The sequence below is a fragment of the Gossypium raimondii genome, chromosome 3 (genome assembly GCF_025698545.1).
Source record: "Gossypium raimondii isolate GPD5lz chromosome 3, ASM2569854v1, whole genome shotgun sequence".
NCBI lineage: Eukaryota > Viridiplantae > Streptophyta > Magnoliopsida > Malvales > Malvaceae > Gossypium > Gossypium raimondii.
Window position 1 is genome coordinate 1,348,259 of NC_068567.1, and position 8,190 is coordinate 1,356,448.

Sequence of the window (8,190 nt, forward strand, 5' to 3'; positions counted from 1 at the left end):
ATTGCTCAAATTGGTCACCGTTGTTAAAAATTTTGTTAATCTGCTAACGGAATGTAAATGTGGCATTTTTTTTACTTTTGGCTAAAGCTATGGACCTCTTTGTAATTAATCTAGAATACTTTTTTTTTGGTTTATTTACAACATAAAAACTACGTTTGTAGCATTTCTCTTTTTCCTTCTTCTTATTTGTTTTATATGAAAAGTAACAAAGGGAAATGGTGATAGTTTTGACTCTTTTAAAACAATCCAATCCCACTTTCATCCTTAACTTGACATCCTGGTCACCGTTTCTCTTGTCTTGGTTCCAGCATTGATGTAACAACCTAATTTTCAGTGGTGTCAGAAATAGTGATTCGAGATCACTAAATTCGACTAGTAAGTCTTAAAATTTAATAAATTAATAATTGTGAATCAAGTGTGAATTTAGAAGAATTTTTCTGAATTAGTAAATTTTGTGATTTAGTGAATTTTGTGATTTTAAAAAGAATTTAATAGGTAAATTGGGTATAAAACGAGGTATCAAGACCTCGAATTCATAAGCCGAGCCATAAATATTTTTATAAATATTTATGGAGTGTCATTGAGTTAGTATAAAAATTTCGTTAGAAAATTTTAACATTTGGATAGTCAATTGATTAAAAGAACTAAATTGAAAATAGTACAAAATTTGTTAAATTGTGATTAAATAGCTTAAGTGACTAGTAAGGAGGGATTTAAAAGAAATTAGCCCTAAATTATATGGGCTGGACGGTTTGGGCAAGAAAAATCAGTAAGAAAGTAAGGAGAAATAAGGGCAAAATTGGAATTTTTTAAATTAAATATATAAAACAAAGACAAAAGTGAAAAATCTAGAGATTTCTTCATAATTCATCAGCAAAAACGCCATAGGAGGTCTGAAACAAGCTGGTTTCTCATATTTTTATACCATGTGAGTTCAATTCTTACTTTTTCTTTGAAATTTTTATGTTTTGTGACTTTTACAACTAGGTCCAACTATTGAATTCATTAGTTTTTTATTCCATGGGTGATTTTGTAACTTACCGTGAATAAGTTCTGGAATTTTATGATGAATTATTATATATTTGAAGTTTTAATTTCATTATATTATGATTTTATTAAGTTATTTTAGTAGAAAATGATTTTTAGGACCTAATTGTGAAAAAGTTAGGAATTGGGGTTTTGTACTGAAATTCTGAATATAAAATTTTGTATTCTGAATATAAAATTTTGTATAGTAGTCTAAAATGATTAGATAAAGTGTTATTTGAGGAAAATTTTGTTCAATTAAAGTGTTAATTGACTAGGGACTAAATTGTAAAAATTGTAAATTTTTGGGGTAAAAGTGTAATTTAAAAAATTGAAGGGCATAAATTGTGAAATGAATTGGTATTGAATTAGATGCTAATTATTGCAAAAATTTATATTATAGATCAGGAATCCGAAGATAAACGCGGAAAAGAGAAAGTATCAAACTAGCCTTTGAACTTTTACAACTCCTACAAATTGGCCCAGGTAAGTTCATACGGCTGAACTTTTATGATTAATTGTTAATGTGGGAATGATATAATGTATCAGTTCGTATATTGTTGTTGAATTATGATTATGGTAAAAATGAGAAAAAAAATGAGATTGTTAGTTCAAATTAAGAGATACGCAGGATTGAGTACATAAGTTCGATAACCAGTGATGAATTGATGAATAAGTCCATGGTGGATCCATGGCAAAGTGTGGAATGTAGGTATGGTATTTCAGTAAAGGAAACCATACTGAGTTGTGAAAGTAAGTATGGTATTTCAGTGAAGAAAACCATACTGAGTTGTAGCATTGTAAAGGACTCAAGCAAATCGTGGCACCGGGCAAACAATGTACTCAACTCCGTAAGACGATCCTTAATTTGACAAGTATTTGTAGTGCAATTGAAGCTAAATGTTGGAATATAAGTTGACATCTGATATTGAGCTCGATTGAGTAAATTCATTATTTGAGATTGTGGTTGGTAGGAAATGTTGCATTATACTTGTTTGTTATAATTGTTAATGAAATTTTGGTAAGATTTTATCATTAAGCCTATGAACTTACTAAGCTTTCTATAAGCTTACTTGTGTGTGTTTATTGTTTTTTTTTGTAGATTGACGTATATATATATGTTTGGAGGATCGGATCTACATCAAGGATCACACTATCCAGATTTACTCTGGTAGATTTTGTTAAACAACTTTTTGATTTATATGGCATGTATAGGGATTGAAGTAAATAATAATAATAACAATAGTATGAATGACTAAGTATGCAAAGTAAATCTGAATGTGATGGTTGTGTTAGATATTGAAATATACATGTTTTTAGCTTGAAATGGCTGATTAATAACATGTTTGGGTGTTATGTATGCTTAAATGATGGTTAATACAAAGAAATCATGAAAAAAGTAAAATTTGCAATGGAACAGTTTTTGGACAGCAGCATTGACGTGATTTTGAAAAATCACCAAGGATAGTAGAAGTGGAATTAGAGAGTGAATGAGCTATAGAATTAAACTTTATTGAGTCTATTTTCACATGAAAGAAATGGTGTAGGCAAAGGAATTTTATATTATGAGATATTTGAATTTTAGTGAGACAGGATCAGATTAGTTTTTGAAGTCTCCTGTTCTAAATTTAGGAAATAATTAAAAATTGTACAGAAAGAATTAGGAGTTATAATTTATATGTCTAGATTCCTTAGTGAGTCTATTTTAAATAGAAACAAACGAGAATGTTATCCGAATTCTGTACAATGAGATAATTAATTTTTAGTGAAGAGGGATCAGAGCTGTTGAATAGTGAAATAGGGGAGACTTTAAAGAATAAACTGTACTAATTGGCTAAACTAAGAATTCTGAAAATTTTATGGTAATAAGATATATGAGTCTAGTTTTAGGGAAAATTTACGGATCTAAATTTCGAGTTTCGTAACTTGAGTTATAATTAAATTAGTGACTGTTGTGCAGTTGGACAGTTTTATTGTGAATAGTGAAATAAATTGTTTTGATTTGTTTAAGTATTTGGAAAATTTTTAATGTTCCCGGTTTAGACCCGAACCGTTTCTATTGCATGATTTAGGGTATCAAGATTCCTTTTTATGGACATATTGAATGAACATGAGTGAATTAATTTTAAAAGTAAATTTTTATGCTCCGAACTAATAAGTTGAGTCAGGTAATGCCTCGTGCTTAACTTCGGCAACGGTCTCGGGTAAGGGATGTTACACTTGTTGTTTGCCATGAGGTTCTTCTTAGCCCTTGGTAATCAAGCTCATATTGTGAAATCAACTTTCCCAGAAATCAAGCAAGACTTAACAAACCATTAATATTTATACAATCAAATTCATTTGAGCAACAAGCTATACCAAAATCAACAATTTTTCTATGTTTTATTTACAAAGATATTGAATTTGTCCAAAAAAAAAAGAGTACCAATTGGTGAATGAGAAAATAGTATTGAAATAAGAGGTTTTGGCATTTAAAATGTTGTTGCTGCCATTAGGAAGATAATCAATGACAGTGAGTGGGCTTGGGCGAGGCCCATTAATTGTCTCAATTAATTCGACAGAATCCAGATTTCTCAGCTTAAAATGAGACCAAAGCTAAATGAATGAAGGTTTTTACAATTATTATTTTTCCCTCTTTATATGATTTTTAATATAAAATTATTTTTAAAAAACGTACTCAATTTGGAAACTTTTTTCACATTGGTTTTTGAAAAAAAAAATTACATTAGTCCTATAAATCGACAGTTTTTTTTTAAATTAGTCCATGAACTTTGATTTCATAAAAATCCTTTTTAAAACAAAATTATCCCTTAAAATTATATATTTTTAATCACTTTTCAATTGCTTTGATGTCCCACCAACTCGTGAGAACAACTACACAGCAAGTCACTTTAAAATAGTGTTGTTCCTATTTAGGTTACTCTATTTTTTTTCATTTCAGTCACTCTAATTAAGATAACTGCTCAAATTGGTCACCGTTGTTAAAAATTTTGTTAATCAACTAACGGAATGCAGATGTGGCATTTTTTTTACTTTTGGCTAAAGCTATGGATCTCTTTGTAATTAATCCAAAATGTTTTTTTTTGGTTTATTTACAACATAAGAACAACGTTTGTAAGATTTCTCTTTTTTCCTTCTTCTTATTTGTTTTCTATGAAAAATAACATAGGGAAATGATGATAGTTTTGGCTCTTTTAAAACAACCCAATCCCACTTTCATCCTCAACTTGACATCCTGATCACCATTTCTCTTGTCTTGGTTCCACCCTTGTTGTTTGCCATGAGGTTCTTCTTAACCCTTGGTAATCAAGCTCATACTGTGAAATTAACTTTTCAGGAAATCAAGCAAGACTTATCAGTCTAGTAATATTTATACAATCAAATTCATTTTAGCAACAAGCTATACCAAAATCAACAATTTTTCTATGTTTTATTTATAAATATATTGAATTTGTCAAAAAAAAGAAGAAGTATCAATTGGTGAATGAGAAAACAGTATTGAAATAAGAGGTTTTGACATTTAAAATGCCGTTGCTGCCATAGAAAAAGTGTCAAACAATTGGTAAATGATAATTCCACAAATGATCTCCAAAAAGGAAACTGACGGAGTTGAAAATAAATCAGGAGAGTTTTTCTTTATTTTTATTGTTAAAATATTAATTAAAGAAAATTTTAAAGTTTTACTATTTTAATTTTTGTTTCCTGGGAAGGTAATATTAATAGGAGTAGTAATGGTATCATTTACTAGTTGTTGTTCATAAGAGTGAGGCTAGATTGTTTTAAAAGAGTCCAAATTATCCTCATTTTACTCTATTACTTTTCTCGAGAAACAAACAACAAGAAGGAAAAGAGAAAACTTACAAACTTTAATCTTATGTTACCAAAAAGAAAATGTTTTGGACTAATTACAGAGAGCTCCCTAGCTTTTGTCAAAAATAAAAATACCATGTCAACAATTAGTTACTAAATTAATGAAATTTTTAACAGTAGTAAATAATTTGAGCAATTATCTTAATTCAAGCAATTATAAATCCTATGCTTTTAAATATGACACAAAGAAAATTTAACTTATAGTTTTTTAGTCATATTTTAATTTAATTATAATACAAATTAATTTATACAAAATCATAATTATAACAAAAATAAAAATGCCACTAACTCATAAATAAAAGCATTAACTTTAAAAAAATCAAACTTTCATCATAGAAAATAGACCCTAATCAAGCTCATAATTATAATAAAGAAATATACTAACCCCAAAAGATTATATTAAACAAATATACAAATTGGCTATAATTACTTATAAATTATTTCGATTGTCCGAAGTGTTCATGAGTTGAATCATGATAAATTAAATATTAGATTTTCTTTTTTTAAATTCAACCTTGAGCCTAATGGACTCTTTCATTGTTTAAAAAACAATCAAATTACTTTTGGGGATGTCGTGGCATTCAATCCCTGAGCTTGTCAACTTTTCCCATCTTGATTCTTGAATTTTTTTTAATTTAGTCCCTAAATTTGGATTATGTTAAAGTGTGATGATGTAGCAATCTAAGATTGTATCACATCATCTCGTGAAAATTTTTAAAAAATATATAATTTCTTTTGTAAATTTTTATACTTTCATATATTTTTTATATTATATATATTTTTAAAATTTCAAGTGATGATGTGAGTGTCATGTCATGTCATTACACATATATGGAATCTAAGTTTAGAGACCAACCTAAGAAAAAAATACTAAGTTCTAGGATTAATGTGGAAAAAAACTAGGGACTAAACTAAAAAACTAACAAATTTAGAGACTAAATATTACTTTTATCCGTAAAATGATATTATGAGTTGAGAATTTTGAGCTTTAAATGATAAAAAATTTATAAATAAAAAATTATATTATAATAAGTTTGTTTTATTTTTATATAAAAATAAAATTCATTAAACCTAAAACATTATATAATTTTTTTATCTTCCGATTTTACCATTTTAATTAGAGCTATATTTAATTTTTATTTTTTTTAATAAATATTGTCGAAACCATTTTTTTTGAAATTTGAAAATGAGATCGACTTGGATTTCGAAAATAAAAACGAGTATGAGAGTTGCCATCAATCTTTTTTATAAGGTGTGATTGGGTCACCTCATAAAACGGTTGTTTTTAATAAACAACTTGATTTTATCAAAACAACAATTTTGGTCCATGAAAAACAGAAAACGGGTTCGGGAGTCGGTTACGTACGAGGAAGGATTAGCACCTTCACAACGCCCAAAAATTGGTACCTAGTTGATTAATTAGTGTCTTAGTGCCGAAGATTGAAAATTTTGAAGAGTTTTAAAAATATGATCCTTCGTCAAAACATTGAGAATTTTTTGAGACAAAGACATATTTTCACGTTAATCGAGAAAGAGAATTACATCCCGTAAGTTAGGACGCAATGCCCAAAATTCCCGATACGAGAATGCCGAAAAATTTATTTAAAAAGATATGTAATTATCTCAAGTTTTAGAAAAGACCATATTCCGTAAGTTAGAACACAATCTTTTATTAATTCCCGAGATTTAAAAAACGTTTGAAAAGAGTCGTGTATTTAATTTATCGAGAAAATTGAAACCCCATAAGTTATGGACTAAATCGTAATAAGCTGGAAACATCAGGGAGTAAACAAATAAATATGCCAGATCCCTCTATACGCAGCGTTTTCGGGTGGGATCAATTTGAAACAAAAATAAAACATGTGGTTTAAATTGAAAATATATGAAAAAAACTATATTGAAAGCGACTCAAAAATAGAGGGATCGATCATGCAAATATCCCCACCAGCAAAAACACGCTGATCCTAAGGCTGGTCGGGTCACGCATGCGGGTATAGTCCTATACGGCGCCGTATTGGGGCCGCTGAAATAGGCCCTAAACAACGTCACTTCATGCCTATATAAAACCAACTTTTTTTCTAAAACATTCATTTTTTGCCATTTTCTTCAAAACAAAACTGATGAACCCAAGCTTTCTCTGCTAGGGTTCCAAATTTTAGCCACCGCCACCGTTCCAAACCCCGATTTCGGCCTAGCCTCCGATTGCGATAGAGGAATAAGCCTCGGCCTTCAGGTAAGCATTCTTCTATTTTTTTAATACTATACCCTTTTTTTTTAAAAAAATAAATAAAAAAAAGTCAGAAGAAGAAAACTCGAAAAGAGATAAAAAAAACCTTCCAATTCCTCTCTGATTCACTATTTTTGTATATATTTCAATAATTTTATACAAATCCCGAAACCTCTCCCCTCTCCAAAAAAATCCCCTCTTTTTTAATTTTATTTTTTTTCTGTTATTTTGTCGTGCTTGCGGTTTTTTCATGGCAGGTGCACTGGAGAGAAGACGTTTGCGGCGTGCGGAATGCATGCAAGGCTGCTGTGCGTGGGAGCAGCGACATGGGGGCGATGGGGCCGTTGTTGCGGCGCCGAGGAAGGGAAGCTAGGGTTTCTGTGTCTTGTTTTGTGTTTTAGGCTAGGTATTGGGCTATCGGTATTGGGCTGGATTATTTGTAATTTTTATTTATTTAAATTTGCTATTCATTTATGGTTTTGGGCCCGGGCTAAAATTGGGTATTACAAATATATTTTTACATAATTTATTTCATCCCATTATATTTTTACATAATTTATTTCAACCCATCATATTTTTACTTCTCCTTCAAGAGATAGGTATTACTTGTTTTCCATTACTTGTAATACAAAGCCAAAAATTCTTTTTTGAGGTAAAATTGAGTTATATATTTTACAAAAGTTAAAATACAATTTCACCATTACATTAACATATATCTTTGTAGCTTTAAAAAAAATTAAATCAAAACTTTATCAATTTTGAGGGATCAAATTATAATTTTATCATTTATTCACTTAAAATTTTATAAATTTTCAAAGGCTAAAAGCAAAAGTTTTAATTTTAGAGGGTTAGTGCCCTTACCTACCTCTCTGTTCTTTTTAAGACAATGCCTACAACTACCCATAATCTCTCACCAACCTATAAATAGGGGGATAATGCACTTCAGTGCACTCGAACCTACATTCTCTTACATTGGCAACAATGTTCTTGCCAATCGAGCTAAAACTTAAAGATAATTATTCAAATTGGTCACCGTTGTTAAAAATTTTGTTAATCCGCTAACGGAA

General features: G+C 29.4%; 1 long non-coding RNA gene across 1 annotated transcript; it reads left to right on the top strand.

Annotated features, from left to right (window-relative positions):
* Nucleotides 1-866: 866 nt before the first annotated feature.
* Nucleotides 867-2,245, top strand: LOC105796066 (uncharacterized). Its single transcript, XR_001134306.2, has 3 exons — nt 867-928; nt 1,430-1,512; nt 2,129-2,245. It is a non-coding gene; the product is annotated as an uncharacterized LOC105796066 (long non-coding RNA).
* The last annotated feature ends 5,945 nt before the right edge of the window (nt 2,246-8,190 follow it).